The sequence below is a fragment of the Protopterus annectens genome, chromosome 2.part2 (genome assembly GCF_019279795.1).
Source record: "Protopterus annectens isolate FY-2018-M chromosome 2.part2, PAN1.0, whole genome shotgun sequence".
Taxonomy (NCBI): Eukaryota; Metazoa; Chordata; order Ceratodontiformes; family Protopteridae; genus Protopterus; species Protopterus annectens.
The window spans coordinates 575,488,840-575,510,939 of record NC_056730.1 but is presented as its reverse complement, the minus strand read 5'-3'; the positions used below and the strand labels follow the sequence as shown (position 1 = coordinate 575,510,939).

Here is a 22,100-nt window from a genome sequence, read left to right as displayed (position 1 = left end):
GTCCTGTATATGTATACCTTTTCTCCTGAAATGTGAATGCAAACCAATACTGGCTGTCAGGGTGTATCGGTATCGAAAAGAACGCATTGCTGATATCTACCACAGAAAAATATTTCTGTTGAGGTTTTAAATCATTCAACAGAGTGTGTGGGTCTGGCACCGTAGGTGCCCTTGGTATTACTGTGTCATTTACAGCTTGTAAATCTTGGACCATACGCCACTCTCCATTCGCTTTCTTAACAGGAAATAAGGGTGTGTTACATGGTGAATCAGGAGATTCCACCAGCACCCCTTCTTTAACTAAAGCTGCTATAATAGGTTTGATTCCTACCTCTGCATCTTTTCTTAAGGGATACTGTCTTTTCTGTGGTCTAAATGCTGACTGGCATGAGAGTAACTGGTCCCGCTGTACGAATAAGTCCTACATCTGACTTTCCTGTTGACCAAAGAGTTTCTGGTATATTCTGTAAGGCATTCGCTTCCTCCTTTAATAGGAGTGCTAATCAGCTGTCCTTGCTAGACTGCAAGTGCACGGCTGGGTGGGTCTGAGTTATCCAATTCAACTTCTGCCTTTGTATTCCTTGTTCTGACAGTTCTAACTCTGTCTGCTTCTCCCATCTCGTGACTTTTTCTCCTAGGTCTACCCATTTTAAGTTCTTGTCCTTAGTTAAGCTAACATGTGGTAATCGATTAGATTTATAGAGTGCAAAGAACTCCTGGGGCAATGAACAGCTGGCTACACTGTTCCCTTCCATGTCCCAGTACAGATTACGTAATATCAATCTGTTTGCACGATTTCTAAACAATTCTTGCTCATATTCCTTATCAGGTCCTGGTGTATTACAATAATACAGAGTACAGTGCAACAAATGTTGTTTATCAGTGTCAAGGGAGGGGAACTTGCTGATGGCTACATTCATCAACTCTTCGGTCACTGCCAACGGACCAGTCGTAACCAAGTCCTGGCTGTACCAATAAAACATTTCACCCTCCGACTGCACTGCAAAGGTATCAATTTGCCGCTGTGCTTCCATACCCTGCATAGTTGGAACTACTGCTATACCAAATAGCTGCATAAGGTCTCTGCCCAAGAGGTTTACTGGGCATTTTGCAGAAACAACAATTTTTCTTTTCTGGGTCAATCCTGAAACAGGATCAATTATTACAATATTATGGGAGAGGGGCTCCCGATACAGCTGTCCATTAGCTACTTTCACTAGTATGTAATCAGGTGACTCTGAATTTTCTGGCAGTTTGGAGGGATGTATCAGGGTCCGTGAAGCCCCTGAGTCACACAAGAATTTGACTTCCCTCTCTTCTACCAGGAGTGTAACTTCTGGTTTTGTGTCTGCTAAATAGAGCTCTAAGCTCAATAAAGCTAAATCCAATATTTCATTTTCTTCATTATCCGTAACTTCCTGCACTTCCTCTATTTCTTCTGTCACATCCTCTACTCCCTCTATCACATTCTCATTTGTCCTTTCTCTGCTATCCCCTTCTAGTGATTCTTGACTATCATATAGTCAGTCCTCACCCTCCTTGTCTTCCTCCGTGGTTGCCCTCTTGTTTTACTTGCAATCCCTTGCCAAGTGTCCCTTTTTACTGCATTTAAAACATTCACCCCTTTTCTTTCACCCTTCAAAGTCCTCTGATCGCTGATCAGATTGTTTGTTTCCCTGGGCATTTTTCTTGCCCTTTTTCCTAGACTGTACTACATAAACTTCTGCTCCATCTTCTACAAAAAATACTTGGGCTTTCTTTTTCTTTTTGCTATTAAGATGCCTTTCGGCATGCCTAGCATATTCAAGTAGTGACTGTAACCTCCTTGTACGATGATCTACCATGTGCTTTGTAATAAAACTGCTTATGAGTGCAATGCTGCCTTTCAAAAATGCATTCTTTAACTGCTGCTCATATGGGGAATCTTGTGTCTGATCTTCAGGAACCTGCATTCCACAATGGTTATTAAAACATTCTAACAGTCTGACATAATATCTGTCAATAGTTTCACCTTCTTGTTGGATGCATTGATTAATGCAAGTCAAGTCTGCCCTAGGCTTCCATTTCTCAGAGATTCGGTCTGTAAGACCTTTCACTCTGTTGTCTAGCTCTGCGCTGCTATGTGGGAAGGGCCTGAGCGCAGCGTCACGGGGATTCCAGTTGCCACTAATTACGTGCCAATCTGGTCCAACAATTTGTCTGACTACTTTTTCTACCTCTTCTCCATTTAAATTATAACTCAGCCTCATTCCTTGTAAATCTTCTAAGAACTTTCTAAAATTAACCTTTGGATGGGGAATTCCCTCAGTGGCTTTCAGGATGTCCTCCGGAGTCCAGGGTCTATACACTAGAATAGTTGGGTCCTGACCTTCTTGCCCTGCCTGAGGATTAGGCACTTCTATGAGTGGGCATATTTCTTCTTCACTCATAGATCGTGAATTTCTACCCATTGGATATAATTCAATGTCCCCTTTTGAATTACCTGCCCGCGTTCGAGACCTGGTCTCGATGGGATCTCTAATAAACGGTTTTGCTTTTGTAGTGTCTCTATTTACGGTAACAGCAGGATATCACGGGGGTGGACTAACTTGTTCACTTGCTTCATATTCTGGTAAGGGAGGCGGAGGGGCCGATGCTTTTACTAAGTTATTGTCCTCCTTATCTAAAAACATTGCTTTTGAATTATTGCTTTTTTGCTCCCTACGGTTTACTTCCTCAATCCACCTGTGTGCCTGAGGAATTCCTAATTGGCGCTGCTTTTTTACCAGACCTCTGGAATTGGTTTTAAGCTGTTTGACAAGTTTAACAAGTGAGGATTTTTCTAATTTACCGTCAAATTCATACTTATTAACCCATTTTGAGTAGTATTTAATATTATCAGCATGCTGTGACTGCATGTATTTCGCATCTTCGGTTAACAGCGGATTTTGGGGTCTTTTTGTGCAATTATTACCCATTTTGTTCTAACCTTTTAATCGTTATGTAACTCCTTATTTTTAATGTGGTACCACGGATTTTGTTATAGTCTCTTCAGAATGACTGCCTACCTGCTCTGTTTCCCTGATCTATGACAAGACAGTAATCTTTTCTGTCCCCGACTTGTAAAAATACAGTCCTGACAAAACAAAAACCTGTCCTTCAGTCACAGATCAGAAAGTGTCTGGCCTCTTTTGTATGACAATTCAGTCGGAGGGCTTTTCAAATAAGAAGAACCGATGTGGTTTCTTCCCCGTACATTTTCAAGCCACCTGGCCTGTCTGATCCGAGGCAAAGTGAGGATTTCCGGTCCAAAGGACCAATCTGTCAAAGAAAAAAACTTCAAAGACCAATACACGTAAGGTTCAGTTAAGGTACATTTAATAACTTGCTGTAAGGAGACAAAAACATGCAAATGCAGGATTTTGCCTAACTACTAACAGGAAGTATGCTATTCTTATACTGTTCTACAAGACATTGCCTTCTATGGCTGACGTAATCAAACACAACTTTCAGCATTGTTCTACAGCAGATGTTACTCAGATTTTCTGCTGACACAACTGGATTTATGAAAAACATTTTGAGAAAAACAACCTGGCCTTGGTGGGCCCTAGCCCGTTACAAGCTTCTATTGTGTAGTTCTAATACATGTGTTACATTTCAAGATACTTCTCTAACTTAGGCACAAGCAAATGCTGATTGCAGTTCATATTTTCAAGCAGTCTTTGTTCTGATTATCTATAGCTTCTGCAGCTGTGTATTTTCTCACAGCACAAGCGGAACTCCTTGTCTAAGTCTCATAACATTAATATTGTTCTATTCATTATTTTCCTGACACAAGCAGAACTTATCTGCTTTCCTGTAAATTTTCAAAGCATAAGCAATAGCTGTGCATATTTCATGACAATACAAGGTTAGAAAGCTTCTGCAATTCGTACAGATTTTATACAGTGTGAAATAGAATAAATGTGTTAACCCTTTTCAAGCCTTAAATGCACTGAGCATATTACTAATACATACACTAATACATATTTTTCTGACAACCCTGATTTGTAGTGGTCGGGAGTTCCAAGTCTTGGCAATGTTGCTAGCATACAGGGAGTCACCAGAGCTGTAATGGCTTTTGGAGATTGCGATTAGTGCCTTGTTAGTGGATCTAAGTTCTCAGTTATTGGAGTAGAGAATGATCAGGCCTTGTAAGGCTGGAGTTTTGTCAGGTTGTTACAGTCTTTGGTGAGCTAGAAGTTGGTTTAAAGCTAAGGTTTTTGGGAGTTCCAGCCAGGAAAGCTGTTTTAGGGCTTGACAGTGGTTGGTGCCATAGGAGGAGTTTGTGGCGAATTGTGCTATTTTGTTGCAGCCTACTGATAACATGCTTAAATCACTCATTTAGATTAATTAGGACAGGAGAAGCATACAGTAAGGTAGAGGGAAAATGCGTATGAGCTAGGGTATCTTTACTTTTGCTAGGATGTTTTTACATCTGTAAAGAGTACCTAGTTTTTTGTTGACTTTGGTTATTTTATGAGCTATGTGTTTGTCAAATTTCATATTACTGTCAATAATGAACCCTATTAATTTGGTTTGTGTGACAGGGGAGATAGGGGTATTATCTGATGCAGAAATAGAGAACGGGGGGTAGGTACTGCTGCTTTGGAAGGATGGAAGAGCATAAATTGGGTCTTTTTGGGATTTAGTATTATGGATGCAAAGGCTTCTTAGGTCTTGATGTGAAGTTGTTGGAGGGTGGGGCAGAACAGATTAAGGTGGTGTCATCAGCATATTGAACCAGGTTTGCTAGAGGGGTGGCTTTGTGAAGATTATTTGTAAATACAGTGAAAAGTAGGGGTCCTAGGATTGATACTTGGGGTACTCTTAGTTTTACAGGAAGTAGGGGGAAAAGGATTTTTTCCACTGAACAGCTTGTTGGTGTTGGGAGAGATGATCTTGAAACAATAATACAATGGGGATAGTTAGTTTTAATTCTGAGAGTGGTGTTAGAAATTTTGCATGGGAGACTGTATCAAACACCTTTGATAAGTCAAGGAAAACTGCAGACACTAGTTGGCCATTGTTGCATTGTATATTTACTAGGTTAATAAAATGGATGAGTGCAGTGATAGTGCTATCGTTGGGGCAGAATCCATGTTGAGTTTCAGCAAGAATATTGTTGGAGAGGAGATGTGTTAGGATCTAGGTGTGGATACATTTTTCCAGTATTTTAGCTAGTGGGAAAAGTATAACTATAGGGTGGTAGTTTGTTAGGTCAGTGGACGTGCCACTTTTGTGTACTGGTATAATGTAGGATATTTTCCAGAGAAGTGGCACCCTTTGTTCTGAGACTGATCTGTTAATGATTGTAGAGATTGGGTAGGAAATGGCGTTGGCGGTTATTTTGAGGAATTTGGCAGGTAGTTTGTTTACTGCTAAGGTGGTGGGTTTAAGTTTGGTTAGGTGTCTATAGATGGTGCAAGTTGGTACAGGTTGAAGGGTGAAGAAGTTGGCGTTATTTGATGGGTTATATAGTATAGTGGGGGTTGAGGAGAGTGGGTCTGTTGACAGCTTTAGTATAGAGTTAGTAAAGAACTCATTGAATTGGGTGTCTGTGTTCTTAGAGATGGTGTCTATGCTTGGATGAGGAATGGGTAATTTACCTGGTTGGAGAATACTGTTTATAGTGGCCCAGAACTTTTGTGGGTTGGTATTGTGCTTAGTTTGAATTTCACTATAGTATTTTTGTTTGTCTGTTCTGAGTTGTTTTTTTTTTACACTGTTTCTCAGTTTTAAGAATGTTTACTTATTAGGAGTAGTTTTATTTTTGTGCCAAGTGTCCCATGCTTTGTCTCTTTGTTTCATAAGTTGCCTAGTGCTCTTGGTAAGCCATGGGGCATAGATGGTTTTAGTGTGGATCTGTCTTGGTGGAGTAAGTTGTTTGAGAATGCCTAAGAAGATGGTGTTGAAATAGTCAACTGCTTCATCTAAAGGAAGTGTTAAAAGGGGAGAACCAGTTAGAGTGTTTAAGGGCTGTATTAAGGTCATCAGCCCTGAAGGTTTTAGTGTATCTGATGTGTTTAAGAGAGCTAGTTCTTGTGAGTTTAGTTTGGTCTCTGATGCAGAAGGTTGAGAGGTGATCGCTTAGAGTGTCGGGTAGTGTACAGACATTATGAGTGGAAGATGGGCAATTGGTGAGAATCCAGTCTAGTATTTATTCTTTTTTTGCACTTTTGTCTACCCTAGTAGGGGTTTGTATAAGCTGTGAGAATCTGCATATATGATTTAAGGGGTGGGGTGAGTTAAGTGAGGTGCAATCAATATTGAAGTCGCGTAGTATAATGGTTTCATGGGGAAGGGTTTCTGATGCCCAGTGGAGAAGTGATTCTAGGGTTTTGATAATATCTCCTGGAGGGATATATGATCTTAAGATATTTAGCTGTTTTTGTGTATTTAGTCTTACCTTAGCAAGTAGGATTTTTGCATTATTAAATGCAGGGATTTCTATGTTAAATAGTTCAACATTGATGTTGTTCTGATATAGGAGAGCAACTCCACCTCCTCTTTTAGCTGTATGGTCTTTTCATAGTATGCTATAGCCAGGGGGAGGTATTTCTTCATTTTTAATGTGAGGTTTGAGCCATGTTTCTCTGAGGAAGATGATGTCAGGTAACTATAATGCTATGGTTGCATGGAGCACAGTGATTTTGTTAAGGATGCTTCTTATATTATGATTTATTATTAGAATATCAGATGTTTTCTTAAGTAGGGGCTTGTATTGGTTCTAGGCTGATTTGGGTGATTTTTTGGACTTGTTATTGGCCCTGGGTTGGGGTGGATATCACCACTGCATAGCAGGTGAGAGGCAATGTTTATTACGGTTTGTAGGTATTTGGAGAAGGCTAAGTCACATTGTATGGCTACGCTAGATTTGCTTTGATAATGGAAGAGTTTGTAGGGATGTAGGTCATAGGTTCTGTGGTTAAAGAGTGAGGGTGAGATGAGTAAGGAGTAGTTACTGAATGTTGGAGGTGAAGTTGAGGTGGGGTCACTTATGTTGGCGATTGTAATCTTGTTGAAGTAGGATGAGGTTAGATGGGCTGTGATGGTGAATGCTAGTGCTAGAATTATTTGATGGGAGTATATGTTTGGTTTGTTAGAAGTGGTAGGAGTGTATAGAGATAACCCTGTGGAATGTGTAAGAGTCCTGATAGTATATTGGTAGGATGGACTGTAGCAACTTTATGAGTGGGGAGGTACTATGTATAGATTGTGTAATGTGAGAGCAAAGGAGGGGGAGGGGTGGTGGTGTTTGTTTGCATGATTGGCTGAGGGATGGGGGTTATTTGTGGGTGTGGTAAGGTTAGGTATAAAGGAAATGAGCTAGGGGTGGGTGGGAATGGGGGTAAGGCAGGGGAAAAATCCCCTTCAAAGAACATGAAATTGTGTTTTAACACAACATTCATAAACATCTCCATGTTAGTCAGGTCAGTAAGATGGGAGATGAGCAGTTCAGAGTCAGATTGGATGTTTACAGTGAGACAGATAGCCGAGAAGAAGTTAGAGATGAGGAAAAAGGCCAAATGAGCAATCCTAGACTTGGAGAAAGCATACTACAATGTCCCAAGAAAGCTGATTTGGGCAGTCCTGCAGTGGTTCAAAGTCCCAGAAACATTAGTAGAATTAATGCAAGCTATGTAAAGAATTCAATGACTCAAGTACTAACAGTATTCAGTCTCACAGAGGAGCTCCCACTGGCAGTGGGTGTGCATCAGGGCTCAGTTCCTAGTCCTTACCTGTTTATACTAGTAATAGACTACATAAGCACAGATTAGAAGGGGCCAAAGCTGCTGTTTGCAGACAATGTGACATTATAAGCAGACTCTGAACACAAACTTCAGCTAATGATAAGGGAATGGAATATAAAATTTATGGCACATGGAATAAAAATGAGTCTAGACAAGGCAAAGGTCATGGCAGAAAATCATGGAAATCAAAACAAGTTTTAAAATGAGAGAGAAGGGAAATAGCGGGAGATGTTAAACAGCTTTATGTAACTGTGAAGTGTGGTCGAAGAGAAAGGAAATCTGAAAGAGGAGGTCAAAGCAAGAATCATAGGTTCTACAGCCAATTGGTACAAAATTGCAGGAGTAACATGTAACCAAAGAACTCAAAAGAAGCTGAAAAGAAAAGTATACAAAATGGTGGTGTTTTCAGTGCTTCTGTATGGCACAGAAACCTGAACGGTGAAAGCAGAGCAGTTGAGGAAGCTAGAGGTGATGGAGATGAAGTGCCTGGATGGGTGGTAGGATGAATACTGTGGGACAGATGAAGAAATGAGAACATCAGACCAGAAGCCCAGGTAGCTCCTTTTGCAGAGAAGGTCATAGAGAGCAGATTAAGGTGGTTTGGGCACATGTGCAAGGAAGCAGAAGATGATATGATAAGAAGATTTGGGAAATACAGGAAGAAGGGAAGAAGAAACAAGTACATCCAGCCAAGAGATGGATGGATTGCATGAGAATAGACCTGTGACAGTCAGGCATGACTGCTGAAAAAGTAGGAAAGCAGCAATGAATCGGGAGAGGTGCTGACAACTGATGTAGCAGCCTGTCGCCATCTGGAAATAGCGAAAGCAGGTTGATGAATCATTTAGTCACTGCATGACTTGACAGAAGGATTTCAGTAAGCGGAAGTGGTTCTTTTCCCATGCTTGCTGGGGTTTTCCACAATCTTATCATATCCTGATACATACTTTTGAGGAAGGATTTTTTTTAATTGTTCACTCTTCTCTGAACCAATGAACATCTCACAATTATTCTTCTTCCATTGCAACCTTGATGAGATTCCCAAGTTTTGGCCCCAGGCAGTTATATCACGCAACAAACTGCTTACAAAATCTAGTAAGCCATAAGTCTGTTTTATACACAAGGAAGTCAACAATTCCTAAGATATGTTTGAGGTTTCCAGATGAGAGTGTCTGACTTATGGACCATTTGGTTAAATTTTAACCCCAGGAATTTTATTATTATGGATTCTACCAGTTATCAAGGCACGGTGACAGTGTATGTGCAATGTACTATATTATACATCAAAATCAAGCTCTATATTTTGATTGTTTACATGTTTACATGGGTTCTGTGTTTTTATTTTCCTAAAGAAAATAATATAGTATTTCACATAAAAAGTGCCGTGTGTGTGTGTGTGTGTGTGTGTGTGTGTGTGTGTGTGTGCGTTTGTGCGTTTGAGCATGTGTGTGTGTGTGCGTGTGTGCGTGTGTGTGCATATCTATATCTATATAGATATACATGTACTTCACATAAGCACACACAAACAAACATGTATTTATTTATGGAAGCATAACCTTCTATCAAAATGGAAAGTAGTTGATCTAACAATGATTGACTTTCTGTCTAAAATGTAAACATCACTCCACAGAGGATTGAACAAAAAAAAATTACTGAGAGCTTTTTTGAGAAGAAGGTATTTAAAGTTTTAAGTGGGCTGTCTGAAGACAGCTATGTTCTTTCGGTATAAGCAGTTTCTTGCTTACTTGTTTGCAGATTTTTCTAGTTTCAAGAGTAAGAAGACATTAAGTGAGGCCACGGTGGTGCAGTGGTTAGCTTTGTCGCCTCACAGCAAGAGGTTCTCTGGTTCGATCCTGGGCTGGGGTACCTTCTGTGTGGAGTCTGCATGTCCTCCCTGTGGTCCCGTGGGTTTCCTCCGGGTGCTCCAGTTTCCTCCCACATCCCAAAGATATGCTGTAGGTGGATTGGACACTCTAAATTGGCCCTAGGTGTGAGTGTGTGCATGTGTGTGCCTTCTGTGGAAGGTTGGGTGCTGGGCTGGCAACTCGACACTGTAAAACTCCACTGCCAATCATGAGCAGACAGCTGATCTGCTGTGGCGAGCCCTAACTGGGAAAAGCTGAAAGAAGAAGAAGAGTAAGAAGACATTTACTTGTCTTAGCACATTAGAAATGGATAACTCAGTAACTATATGAAAATTTAGTGACTTATCAAATGCACACCTTTGTATTTTGAATGCTTTAATTGGTTCAATGAAATGCCCAAGGAGGCCTGAAATTTTAAGTGTAGAGTATTCGCTGAAGTCACTGGGCTGTTCCATATGTGTTAGCTTTGGTCCTGTCAATGCTGAATGCCAGCTTATTGTTCCGAAATGAAGCATAAACGCCATTCGAGTCATCCTAACTCTTCAGAGTACATTAGAATTTGGAAAGGAGTTGAGTAGCAATTGATTGTCAGCATACAGAATCCTGTTGTGATCTGGAAGGTTCTGAGAAGAGAACTGATGATGACGAAAAAAAGCATGAGGACAAAAACCTATTTCTTGGCAGACTTCGGCTTGTTGGCTGGCCATATTGGTAAAGGCATGAATGCTATGTTCAGTGAAATAAATTAAGAACCAACAAAATAATTTGTTACCAAAGCATAGAGAGAGAAGCCTGTTTTGGGGAAGTGAGTCAATAATCAACTAAATCAAATGCTTTTTTAGACATACCAGTTAAAAAGGGTTTTTTTTCCTAATTTTAAAAATGATGTTGGTGGCTTTGGAAGATGGCAGTGGATGTACTGGTTTACACAATGCTGAGGTGGGTAAGTACGTTGTTTTACTGGAAGAGTTCAATGACATAAAAGCAGAGATTTGGTTTGGGATGAGGTTATCTTAAAATAATATTTAATACTGCAGACAATTTAATATATACGCTTAACACTGCATGGAGCTTTTCCTCTTTCGGTCTCTACTGAAACATGAAATTGCCCCAGATGGACTACCCCCAAGTGCTGGACTCCTGTATGCAAGTTTTAATACTCACATCCACCATCTTCCCATTATTGAGGGTACAACTTTTAATACATATGGCGACGACATGTTTGGATACGGTTTGTCCAAAACGTGGAGGAGTCATGCCGCTGATTTATGAAGGAACTTGGAAGATTTGTCTCGAAGCTAACGGCTAGAATAAATCCACATGGAAATTGGCTATAGCAATGTGACGGAGCAAAACCCAGTTGTAAGACCCAGCAGTTCCAAAATCTGCATTCAGGTTACATGGGCTCGCATCCCTTTCACCTTACATATTTCCTCTCAAACCTTGAGGCCTCTACTCACACAGTCAGGTGTATCTAAAAAGTAATATTTATTGAGCTGTATCTTATTAACACTCTCATTAGTGCTTCAATTTTGTTTTCGCCCTCTTTATACCCACCACTGACATACCTCCTGTCATCTCTACTTGCTGCAGACTATACCTTTCACTTCCCCAATACTTGTCACAGTTGTACAAAGTTGTAGCATTTAACATAAACAAATGGATTTATCTTCTGTTTCCTACTCAGTCTTTTACAAATTATGTTTTAGCTTCCTCTGATGTTTTATGTAGCTAAGACTTAACTAGAGCTTGACAACCCTATCTTAAGAAGTTTTGTAAGTTTATGTTCCTGCAGTAACTCTCATCTGGCATATGTGATTTATTACAGGAAATTGTACGTTATCTTGAGATATCTACTTCTTGCTAAATATTTTTCTTTAGTAACTCAAGCCTCTTAGTATATAACTTTATCTAAAAGTATGTAGCAAGGCAAGTACTTTAGTATACAGAGTTTTAACACTGTATGGATTGTTTCCTCCTCAGCTCTTCCCTGAAACATGGAGTCACCCCAGCTGGACTGCCCCAGTTAATAATAGTTAAGGTGTTTCCTTTACAAACACAGGATGCAGGGTTTGATTCTTAGATGGGATCACTGACTAGGCTTAAAATGGCCCACAAGGGCAGTTAGCCTAGTACTGACCTATGAACCTGTAATTACAACAGTAAATCCATTTTAAAGTGTTAAAAAATAAAGCGTATCTGTGTTGCTGCTCGTGTGCACCCATAAAAGGAACTAAGTAATCAGTGTCAAGCTGGACTTACATTACATGTTAACAAAGCAGAGACACAGAAATTGTGTCGTCGATTCAACAATGTACGTCAGTCCAAAACTTCTGTTAAATCCACTTTTTGTGGGGTGGTAGTTGACATTAAATCTGAATGCAAAGAGTGTATATAACTATGGCTTTCAGAGTTACAAACAACTGTAGAAATGACATGGGAAAACAGCACGTGAAAGACACGTATGAGCAGGATGTATTAGATATAAAACCCTTTTAAGATGTCGAGAAACTTTTGTGAGAAAAAGAAAACCAAGCAACATATAGCATTGATAACCATAAACAAACTGAAGGTAGACGCATTTATAACCATAAGTAAACTGAAGGCAGACACATTGATAACCGTAAGTAAACTGAAGGCAGATGCATTGATAACCATAAGTAAACTGAAGGCAGATGCATTGCTAACCATAAGTAAACTGAAGGCAGACACATTGATAACCATAAGTAAACTGAAGGCAGACACACTGATAACCGTAAGTAAACTGAAGGCAGACACATTGATAACCATAAGTAAACTGAAGGCAGACGCATTGATAACCGTAAGTAAACTGAAGGCAGACAACGTGCTGCAGTCTCCATCGTTATGCAACACTTCATCACAACTGGAACATATAGCATTGATAACCGTAAGTAAACTGAAGGCAGGCACATTGATAACCATAAGTAAACTGAAGGCAGATGCATTGATAACCATAAGTAAACTGAAGGCAGACACACTGATAACCGTAAGTAAACTGAAGGCAGACGCATTGATAACCATAAGTAAACTGAAGGCAGACGCATTGATAACCATAAGTAAATTGAAGGCAGACACATTGATAACCATAAGTAAACTGAAGGCAGACACATTGATAACCATAAGTAAACTGAAGGCAGACGCATTGATAACCGTAAGTAAACTGAAGGCAGACAACGTGCTCCAGACTCCATCATTATATAACACTTCATCACAACTGGAACATATAGCATTGATAATCATAAGTAAACTGAAGGCAGACGCATTGATAACCATAAGTAAACTGAAGGCAGATGCATTGATAACCGTAAGTAAACTGAAGGCAGACACATTTATAACCATAAGTAAACTGAAGGCAGACACATTGATAATCATAAGTAAACTGAAGGCAGACACATTGATAACCGTAAGTAAACTGAAGGCAGACACATTGATAACCATAAGTAAACTGAAGGCAGACACATTGATAACTATAAGTAAATTGAAGGCAGACACATTTATAACCATAAGTAAACTGAAGGCAGACATATTGATAACCATAAGTAAACTGAAGGCAGACGCATTGATAACCGTAAGTAAACTGAAGGCAGACAACGTGCTCCAGTCTCCATCGTTATGTAACACTTCATCACAACTGGAACATATAGCATTGATAATCATAAGTAAACTGAAGGCAGATGCATTGATAACCGTAAGTAAACTGAAGGCAGACCACAATAACTCAAGACCAATAAAAATGATATAAAAATCCAGGCCACTAACGAAGGTGAAAAATCTTTATAAATCCACAGATGAGCGCTTTCGTCTGACAACAAGACTTCTTCAGATCTGAAGAAGTCTTGTTGTTAAACTGATGGCAGACACATTTATAACCATAAGTAAACTGAAGGCAGACGCATTGATAACCATAAGTAAACTGAAGGCAGACACATTGATAACCATAAGTAAACTGAAGGCAGACAACGTGCTCCAGACTCCATCGTTATGTAACACTTCATCACAACTGGCTCGCAGAAATGACCTACCAGGAAGGGGGACTCACATAAGGTCATATCCATGGTTGTAGAGTAATTTTGTTCTTGTGCATTACTTAAGGGGTACAAGAATTTTAAAGTATCCAGAAAATTAGGAAGAAGCAAATATGGGTGTCTAACACAAGAAGGAGGTAGTGCAGTGACATTTAAGAAATATTTGGCAGTTTAAGGACAGGATAGCTGTCCCTTGTTAAATCCTGTTCATTACAGCCATGTTAACCTTTCTTGCATATTCCTAACACTTCAGGTTCCACTGTGGCGTCTGCATTACGGTTAAGTGAGGCAACCAAGCAGAATCCCTTTGCAGCTCCTTACTCTGGATGCATGGAAAACTATGGTCATATGTTAAACCTTGTTAGAGCTTGATAATACCTTCAAAATACTGCTGATCTTAGGAGGCACAGACAGCTTGGCATGCTTATGGGAGGCAGACCTGTGGAGTACAGTATGCTATTTCATAATGTATGCCATCAGAGAGAGAAGATGCATGCACCCGCTTTATGTGGACCCAGACTGCAGCTATCAAAAATGATTGCAGTAAAGTGAGAAGATGTTTTCCAAGTTTGGATACATTGAAAGGCCACTGCTGCCATTTCCCTGGTAAGAGTTTCTGGACATTATTGTTTATTGTGAAAGGCTAAGAAGAGCTTCAAACCTCTTTTCATGCAACAAGAAAGCACCCCTCCCCAATGATATGTCGAACAGCTACAGTCTATTGTGTGAAACATTGCAACCTAGGCGGTTTGTTGCTTCGGTTATTCTACTCCCATCTACTCATTTATGTACCTGTTTCCCCTGAAAATCTCTCCCAGAATGCTCTGGAACCACAGAGCACAAAGGTGCAAAGAGGCCACCATTTAGTGCTGTAACTGGTCTGCACAAGTCCGCTGCTTTCTGAGTAGTCTGAAACTCACAGGCACATTTATTTATGGGTTTACTTTGTTTTTAGTTAGCTAGTTATTTAGTTAGTTATTTAGCTATTTATGTATTTATTTACTTATTACTTAGTAACCAGGAATGCGGGCTGGTCTGAACACACTTTTCAGCCACAATCCAAAGGCGTAGACTCACAAAGTGATTACCATGTATATTCAAAATTATTCAGAATTATAAATATGCGACCTGAGAAGACAAAGAGCAGGATAATTTCAAATAAGTATGGAGTATGCAAACACAAATAAATCAAAAGAAGAGGTATTTGTAATCTTAATAAAATAAACAGTACACAGAGTGCAGCATCATGATTTTGCTGCCAGCCACTTCACTGCTTAGGATGTTCACAGAGGGCAGTTTTGAACTCAGGGAGTGATACAAAGTCCTTATTTGGGATGGAAGTTTGGCTAGGGCTAGGCCTAATCAAGAGAATGACAGTTCTCCAATACCTGATTTACAAGGCCATCATAATGTAATAGTCTGTTCTTGGGTATTTCTTCCTGAGTATACCTAGTCTCTGAGTGGATGTTTCCTTTTCAGAGCTAGACAGTTACTCCTTGTATTATTTTCTATAGACTAGTAACCAGAAGATAGGTTGTTCACTGTGAATCAACACCATTTTAGCCTCTGTAAATGGACAACAGTGTCATCAAGTGTGAATCTGCAGATTTTACTTTCTGTAATCCACAGCCTTTATGTATTTTATGCTGAGTAAAAGGTCAGTTGTGGCAGCAGCTCATATTCATTTAGGAAAGTGGACATTTTGGAAAGGGCAGTGTGGGCTGTTAGAGAAAGCAGGTAAGATATTCTATGGCAGAGTTTAAGTTGAGAGAGTATTTTTTTAGTGATTTTGTTTATATGGCTCAAGGAGGTCAGACAGGAAGCGAGGGTAACACCTAGGTATTTGTATTCTGACAAATGGGGGCTAATGCAGTTTATCTATAATGACAATATGAGGTATACTCAACAGGCATACCTATACCCACAGGTGTACTGAAGCAGGTTTACCCCTAGGGATGGACATATGGCTACATTCAGGTATACTCAACAGATGCATACTTCCTTACAGGTATACATGGCAGGTATATCTCTAATCACAGACATACCTAGCAAGTATCTTTCTACTCCTAGCTTACTCAGCAGGTGTATCCTTGTTAGTAGGTGTAGTCAAGTAGATATATCCTTATTTAAAAATATCCCCTACACTCAGGTATGTGGTATACACACACACACACACACATATATATATATATATATATATATATATATATATATATATATATATATATGTGTGTGTGTGTGTGTGTGTGTGTGTGTGTGTGTGTGTGTATATATATATATATATATATATATATATGTGTGTGTGTGTGTGTGTGTGTGTGTGTGTGTGTGTGTGTGTATATATATATATATATATATATATATATATATATATATATATATATATATATACCTGTATGCAGATATATCCCTAGAAAGGTACACTAGGCAGGTATTCCCCTATGTACACGTGCACATTCCCCTATGCACACGTGCACTGAATAGGTATATTCCTATCAGCAGGTATACTTGACAGGTATTTATCTATTTACAGATATAGTTAGAATGTATGTACCTGTTCACAGGTATAATCCTTTTCTTGGTAGTCAGGAGGTCAGGTATTTTTCACTGTGTCAAATCAATCTGGACAGTAACTTCTACTCAACATACAGAATACTGTCTTTTATCATACTGAACTGTACACAAATGAAACCTTTAACTGACTTACACAACGTCTAGGTGCCAAACAGGTGTTACCATACCTCTCAGTTTCTTTGCCTGAGAATTCTGGACAAAGCCAAAAGTAAATGGGGGGGGGGGGGGGGGCTGCAAAGGTCCAAAATCAGGGACAAATTTCATCCAATAAATTAATAAGACAACAGGTTTTGCATCAACATGCATTTCTGAACAATAAAAAGTATGAAACTCTAATGACATCACTATTGACTGACTGTTATCCTCCGCCATTTACCTGAAGGGCAAACATTTTATGAGGGGCAGGGTAAAACTATGAGACAAAATCAGGGCACAGCTGAGAGGTATGGACAGTGTCGGACTGTGTCACTGTCTTGACATCATGTGATAAGGTGAATGTTTCTTAAATGTTTTATATAACACAGTGTTGGCTATTCACCTGTTATGTATCCACGACTGCTTTTTTTGCCAGGCTTAAACACCTAATGCTCACGTCCCCCATTTGGTTTCCTGTACTCCAGATTCAATGAGTATGTATTGCTCTGTTACTCTCATTCTGTTGTACTACATGTTCCTTTTATCCTTGTACATTCATCTGTAATGCAGTAATATCTTTATGCACAACTCTGCAATAAACTGGAAATGATGTTAGGAACTGGGCCTCCAAATAAATATACCTAGACAGAAATTCTAAACCTACCACCCTAGAAAACAAAAATGGAAAGAAACTAAGGGTAATGCTGCTCAATGCCAGAAGTCTAAATCTCAAAATGCACGCACTCGAGGCCCTTCTCAGTATGGAGAACATCGATGTCTGTGCTGTGACTGAAACCTGGTTCAATGCTCCTGAGAGCACCCCGGCACTATCAGGTTTTACCTCATATCATGCGTTCTGGCCCCAAAACCCGGACCACACCACAAAAGGAGGGGTTGTATCCATATTCATCAAGGATACCCAAACCTCCAGGTTGGTGGCAATGCACGAAGCATCGGAAACCATCCAGGTGCAATTAACCATAGGCAAAACTGCTCTACAATTTGTAGCATGCTACAGGCCACCCTCTCAAACTCAGGAACCCCACACAGCCTTCCTGAAGACACTGGAGGGTATAAATGTATCTCCAAACACCATTATATTGGGTGACTTCAACTACCCGAATATAGACTGGGAACATTACTCAAGCCCCAACTTTCTAGCCCAAAGGTTCCTGGAGTTCATAAATTCAAATGCCATGGAACAACTAGTCACCGTTCCCACAAGAGGAAAAAATATACTAGATCTGATCATCACAAACATGGGGACAAAATGCTCCACACCGGAAGTATATCCCTCATTGGTGAGATCAGATCATAAACTAATCTCACTGGAAATCCACATCCCGCCCCCACCCCAAACAAAAAAGACCACAGTGAAGAACTTCTCTAAAGCAAACTTCACACTACTCAAGACTGGTGTGGTATCTTTCAAGGCCCCCGAGCCAGTGGAAACCACAACCCAAGCTGCGGAAGCCCTTACAAATGCCTTCTATGAACACCTCCAGGACTGCATGGATCAGGCAACCCCTAATAAAACCAAGACTCTTTCCACCAAGGGCAAACGTCCAGTCTGGTGGACCCCAGCCATAAACAAACTTTACAATAAGAGGAGAAAGCTGTTACATGATAGAGCAAAATCCATAAAAGAGAAGACACCCTTGATCATTATTAGTAAAAAAATACGAGCACTCATAAAATCATCCAAGGCCAACTTTGAGAGAAAAATTGCCACAGATTCAAAAGACAATCATAAGGCCTTCTTCAGCTATGTTAGAAACCTGGGTGGAAACTCCCAGATATGCTCAGAATTAGTCCAAAATGATACAAAAATCACTGAACCCACAGACATTGCCAACATACTGGCAGACAGGTTCAGTGCAAACTTCACCCCCCTCTCCCCCCCAAAAGGAGAGATAACTATCCCAGCGGAGTGTAGCCTCGCAGACATCTCAAATGCACAGGTGAAAGCTGCTCTCTCTAAAGCTAAAAACACAGCATTAATGGGACCGGATGGTGTCCACGGCTGTGTGCTACACGAACTCAATGAGGAACTAAACCCGCACATAAGGCAGCTGTTTAATCTTAGCCTTACCACAGGATACATGCCCAAGGAGTGGCGTACGGCAACTGTGGTCCCACTCCACAAAGGTGGTGCCTCTACGGACCCTGGTAATTACCGCCCCATAAGCTTAACAAGCCTGGTCTGCAAAGCTATGGAGGGGATCATAATGGAACTCATAAACAAAGACATAGGGGACTTGCAGACATTGGACCCGACCTAGTTTGGCTTTGTCAAGGGCAGATCATGCCTTTTGAACTTGGTCGACTTCTTCGAAACAGTCACCAAGGCCATTGATGAGGGAAAGGCAGTCCATACAGCCTACCTTGACCTTGCAAAAGCTTTCGACACAATACCCCACTCGGGTATTATAGAAAAACTTACCAGCTTAAATGTAAACCCATATGTCACAAGATGGGTTGCAAACTGGCTAAAGGACAGAACCCACAGGGTTAGAGTTGCTGGCGCCATGTCAGACTCCAAGCCGGTCACAAGTGGTGTCCCACAGGGCTCAGTCCTTGGCCCCCTGTTGTTCGGCATCTACTTCTCAGAAGTACTGGCAAACATAGGAGGACTATGGCTGACAAAGTTTGCAGATGACTGCAAACTGGGCGCCATAGTGGAAAGTACATCGGACACAGATATCCTTCAGAGGGCTCTCACGGAAACTGATAGCTGGTGCCAGAGCCATGGCCTGAAGTTAAATGCCAAAAAATGTATAGTCATACCCTTCGGGAAAAACAAGGTAACCCCAAGCTACCATATAGGTGGAAATCCACTAAGCACAGAAGAGGTTATCAGGGACCTGGGGACCCAGGTTGACAGTGGCCTTTCTTTTGACACTCACATTGCTAAAGTATTTAGAAAGACCTTCTACATTGCCCACCTAATCATGAAGGGATTCACATCCAGATCAAGTGAGGTCATTGTTCCCCTGTACTCTTCACTTATCAGACCAATGATCGAGTACAATGCCCTATTCGGGATGTATCTCACCCGACACCTGTAGCAATTGGAGAGACCCCAAAAGTTCCTCACCAAAAGGATAAAGGGACTCCAAAATCTGTCATATGCTGCCAGACTGAAGAAACTCCAGCTCTATTCAGTCACATACCGTCTGCTCAGAGGTGACCTGTGCCTGACATACAAGGCCATGTCCAACCCGGAATTAATGGACATGCTCCACCTCAAAAAATCCAAATCTACCAGATCCACTAGAGCAAGCGACTTAAACCATAGCACGGATATAAATAGGACATGCTGGAGGGATAGATTTGTCACCCAGAGACTCCCTATGCTGTGGAATAAAATCCCGGTCCATGTGAGGCAGAGCACCTCGCTGGCTCTGTTCAAGAGAAATCTTGACCGGTGGATGGGAGATCGTAGGTTTACCCCGGGAATCATCTCTGTGTCACTGCTGGACAGAGGCACAACAAACTAATGGGCACAGTATTTTTTAACATAAGGGGTGGCGTAAGCCACAAAACTTTGGGCTAGGCTTATAAATGCCTTAGGGCAGATAGCCTAGTATAAACCTATGAACCTATGAACCTAAACAACAGAAAGAAGTTATCAAACAACAGAAAGAAGTTATCAAATAGTAAACTAAGGTCTGTGATCTTGCTAACTGTGACACATTTCTGACACTGGACTACAGGGATTCACCTCTTTTAAAGTATAAAACCACTGAAGATAAAGGAAGCTTTAAAACACATATCAGTGAAATACCAGATAAACAATAAATGTCACTTGTGCAAATCTGATAATTTAATTAGATGCACCTTCTTTTTATCTTATTTCAAGTGCTGGGGAGGAAAACAAAAATTACCAATAAAAGGTAGCAACAGATCTGGAATAAACCCTAAACCCAAATGTCTGCATCAGATTGGTGATACACAAAACTGTGATCAGAAGATTGAAATAAGATATTTTACTTTTATTTTTTTTATTTTACATGAAGGACAGTCTATACTGTGTCTACTTTTGAAACAGAGTGCTCAGATCAGTGTAATCTGAACATCCAAGACACACAGGAAGAAGATTTTACATAAAATTATATTAGTATTAGGCACTTGACAAAATGAAAGGGTTTGAATTGATTTTTTTTCTGAAGAATATGAACACTAGAATATACATTATAATTTTTCTGATTAAATTAACACAGTTCTGTACAAAATTGCGAGTGTGAGGGGTGACACTGAACCAGTGCTTAGAATGGTCTCCCTTTAAATGGAACAGCCCTGACGTAACGGCTTTCAAAAGACTTTTTAGGGTCCCTCTGAATGAAAATGCTATTCTACGTCTTCATATAAGAAATAACATTAAACAGACCTGACAGATTTGCACATATACTTTCACCAGAGGGAAAAAATAATGTTTTTGTTTTTGCATTCACACCACAATATTCGCAAATAAGCAGTGTGTCCACCACACAGCTTTACCATGGAGATTACACAGATTCCATAAACACACACACACACACTCATATACACACACGTGCGTACTTTATGAGAGCTCTTCAAATGCAGCCTGTGATTGTCCCAGAAGTATTTTAACTTGTCTTAACTCATCAGATCACAAAAACTAAACAGATTTCATACAGCAAGTATAAGAAATGCCATGCTCAGATAATTGCCCCAGGATAGTACAAGGTGCTGTAAAACAAGCCCTTCTCATATAAAACTATATTTGATCTTTTCGCTGGCTATAATTTCTAGATAAGTACTATGGGAGATAATAGACATTAAGGGTGTATACATTTCTAACATATCCCCCAGAAACACTCATGTAATTCCCAAACAAGGAATATTTGCTATTTTTGCAGAGTAAACAAGCATATTATTGTGTGTCAAGTCTTCTGTGTCGGTTAATTGCAACAGTGCATACTGATGCAAGTATGAAACCTGAAGCAACTGTCACTGCTGTTCAGAAATCTGCAGTGCAGCTAATCTCGGAGTTGGAAATGTTCCCCACCCTGTGATCAGTACAGGAAATTGCATACCATGATTAAAGTTCACATCAGAGTCAATCCACCCCCACCAAAAAAAACAACAAAAAAGTGACCTACAAGAAATCATGTGCATGCAGTATAAATTTTCATCAGAAACAATGCATCTAACTTATATACCTTACATTTCATTCTCCAGCCTGCCGTATCCATCTGCAGTTAAATGCTGTGCAGGGTGGTGATTTTAAGTAATGTACAGATTGGCTACAGATGATGTCATCATTTTCACAGCAGAATCAAAACAATCAATTGGCTACCAGCTGAGGCAAAGCCTCGGGCTCTTAAAGACACAATGTCTCATAGGGACTTTCCAAAGTCATGCAGTCCGTCATTGAACTGTATTAATGTTGTGCTCTGTTTGTCTTGGAGAAACTGTCATGTTTTGTAGTGAAAAAAAAAAAAAACATAATAAAGAAGTGTGCATGTAAACAGATAGGTAGCTCCATGTGTATGTGCTGAAATTATATGACTTTTATTGGAAGAAATCACACTGCAGAATGAATGGTCCTGATAGGCAGGCCAGCCACATATTTGTTTGTCATACAAAAAGTACGGACATAGCCTAGGCCATTTCCTGTAATGGTACCACTCAACTGTCCAGATTTTCACAAAATGTCTAGATTTTTACCTCATATTTTTGGT

General features: G+C 40.2%; 1 protein-coding gene across 2 annotated transcripts in view; it reads right to left on the bottom strand.

Annotated features, from left to right (window-relative positions):
- Window positions 1-21,647, bottom strand: part of RPS6KL1 (ribosomal protein S6 kinase like 1) — a 491,164-nt gene extending 469,517 nt beyond the window's left edge. Inside the window, exon 1 of one of the 2 annotated variants that reach the window (XM_044064031.1) lies at window positions 21,584-21,647. The gene's annotated coding sequence lies outside the window, so the exon portion shown is untranslated. Of the gene's footprint in view, window positions 1-21,578 lie in introns of both variants that reach the window. The other variant, XM_044064032.1, reaches the window with a different exon arrangement.
- Between the last annotated feature and the right edge of the window lie 453 nt (window positions 21,648-22,100).